Source organism: Schistocerca americana, chromosome 1, assembly GCF_021461395.2.
Source record: "Schistocerca americana isolate TAMUIC-IGC-003095 chromosome 1, iqSchAmer2.1, whole genome shotgun sequence".
NCBI classification, from domain to species: Eukaryota; Metazoa; Arthropoda; class Insecta; order Orthoptera; family Acrididae; genus Schistocerca; species Schistocerca americana.
The window spans coordinates 1012833894-1012836965 of NC_060119.1; positions in this window are offsets into that span (position 1 = coordinate 1012833894).

Sequence of the window (3072 nt, forward strand, 5' to 3'; positions counted from 1 at the left end):
GACACATTCCTGGGGTCAGATACATCACATGATCACACTGACAGAACCACAGGCACATAGACACAGGCAACAGAGCATGCACAATGTCGGCACTAGTACAGTGTATATCCACCTTTCGCAGCACTGCAGGCTGCTATTCTCCCATGGAGACGATCGTAGAGATGCTGGATGTAGTCCTGTGGAACGGCTTGCCATGCCATTTCCACCTGGCGCCTCAGTTGGACCAGCGTTCGTGCTGGACGTGCAGACCGCGTGAGACGACGCTTCATCCAGTCCCAAACATGCTCAATGGGGGACAGATCCGGAGATCTTGCTGGCCAGGGTAGTTGACTTACACCTTCTAGAGCACGTTGGGTGGCACGGGATACATGCGGACGTGCACTGTCCTGTTGGAACAGCAAGTTCCCTTGCCGGTCTAGGAATGGTAGAACGATGGGTTCGATGACGGTTTGGATGTACCGTGCACTATTCAGTGTCCCCTCGACGATCACCAGTGGTGTACGGCCAGTGTAGGAGATCGCTCCCCACACCATGATGCCGGGTGTTGGTCCTGTGTGCCTCGGTCGTATGCAGTCCTGATTGTGGCGCTCACCTGCACGGCGTCAAACACGCATACGACCATCATTGGCACCAAGGCAGAAGCGACTCTCATCGCTGAAGACGACACGTCTCCATTCGTCCCTCCATTCACGCCTGTCGCGACACCACTAGAGGCGGGCTGCACGATGTTGGGGCGTGAGCGGAAGACGGCCTAACGGTGTGCGGGACCGTAGCCCAGCTTCATGGAGACGGTTGCGAATGGTCCTCGCCGATACCCCAGGAGCAACAGTGTCCCTAATTTGCTGGGAAGTGGCGGTGCGGTCCCCTACGGCACTGCGTAGGATCCTACGGTCTTGGCGTGCATCCGTGCGTCGCTGCGGTCCGGTCCCAGGTCGACGGGCACGTGCACCTTCCGCCGACCACAGGCGACAACATCGATGTACTGTGGAGACCTCACGCCCCACGTGTTGAGCAATTCGGCGGTACGTCCACCCGGCCTCACGCATGCCCACTATACGCCCTCGCTCAAAGTCCGTCAACTGCACATACGGTTCACGTCCACGCTGTCGTGGCATGCTACCAGTGTCAAAGACTGCGATGGAGCTCCGTATGCCACGGCAAACTGGCTGACACTGATGGCGGCGGTGCACAAGTGCTGCGCAGCTAGCGCCATTCGACGGCCAACACCGCGGTTCCTGGTGTGTTCGCTGTGCCGTGCGTGTGATCATTGCTTGTACAGTCCTCTCGCAGTGTCCGGAGCAAGTATGGTGGGTCTGACACACCGGTGTCAATGTGTTCTTTTTTCCATTTCCAGGAGTGTATTCATGCACCAGTAAACTACTTTTACTTACTTGCAGTGCCGACGTGTTTTACCTCACCTGATCCTACTCGTTTTCTTCATTCGGCCAACCTTTCAGTTTTCATGAGCAAACACACGCGCTGCCTTCCAGGCGGGATACAAGATAGCTGATGATTAATTCATTTTTGCGAATTTCAGGCGATATTTTTCAGACACCCTCCGTAATGATTGACGGTTCCTACCCTTCAGTACATGAGGGGTGCCTCGCCTGGGTTTAGTCTATTTGGGCAACTTTAGAAGGGTTCATTTGTCCCTAATGGATCTGTACTCAGGTGATATTTGATGAGTAGTCCACGTACGATGTCACTGAGTTGTTCTGACCGAGCCATTCTGCTGTTGCTATCTCTCTACTGACAACACATCACTCCACGCCTCGTTTTATACTCACGGGTGACATCAAATGGTTTACTCCGCATTACATAGGGGTAGCTGGATTTTTGTGGTTATGGAGTGTGATACAGCTGCCCCTTTCGATGTCATTTTATGGAGCCAGCAATATTATATGTGGCCTTCAAAATCCACGAGCTAGAGTTTCATATTCTATCGCGCGATAGGTTCCAACTGTTAAAGAATTAACAGGGCCTTTTGTAGGAAATTTAATGTAAGTAAATTTTGTACTGGGATACGTTTTCGCTGGAGGACATCGTTTTCTAGTTTGAACTGTTCCGGATATTCTACTTTTTTCGTCTCTATTGATGACAGCTATTACGGCACCAGCATAGTCGGCTAGTTAATTAACGTGCCCCCCAGGTTTAACGTGCCCATGAGGATAATGGAAAAAAAATGGTGAACTTTACGCTAAAACTAATTACGACAATTCCATCCAAACTTAATCCTTATAAGCACAGCAGTTTCTTAGTCAGGAAATCTGACAAACAGAACCATGTAGCTAATTATTTTAGCTGTTAAAATGTGCACGAACTCGAGTTTTACAATTTGTAAATGCACGACTAAGGCAGTAGCGCAACAAAGTCCGTCAACGGAAACCAGATAAGATCGAATATGGGAAATAATTCGTGCAGTCGCAAATTTTTGTACAGTGCCGTGAACAATGTACTTGAAATCCTGATTGTTGGAGGGCTGAGTGTAGTAGTGGGCGGGAGTGCGTTTAGAAGACACTTCTGTAGATTTTTCTTGAATAAGTCGGTAACAACGGCATCTAGCGAAAACTACCACAGTACAAATTTTAACTACCCTAAATTTCCTACAGAATGAGCCAGTTCATTTATTCTCTAGGACCAATCTTTTGCTCGTAGCGACTGAGAGAATATTAAAATCTCACGCGTGGTTCACGAAGGCCAGATATAACATACGGGGTTGCATAAACCGACATCGGTAGGGATAGCAGAATCGCCCTATATAGTGTATGTTCATCCACGGTAGTCGCCTTACACGGAGGCGACGCTGGAGGCATTCGCTGAGTCGACGCGGTGCCGAAAACTGCGGCATTTTAGCGGGCAGCCAGAGCGGCAACAGGTAACAGAACAGGTGTCTGCGTGGCAGCGCCGTCACGGGCAGTTGCGCAGGCTCCCGCTATGCTCAGCCTGTGCCACGACCTTCCGCTCCGCACTTCACACTGTCCGTTGTCCGTGCTGCCAGCGCACTACTCCCTGCTCACGTCAGACTCGAGATTTCGTATCTTGTCGCGTAGCATTTATCTTCCCATTTACACA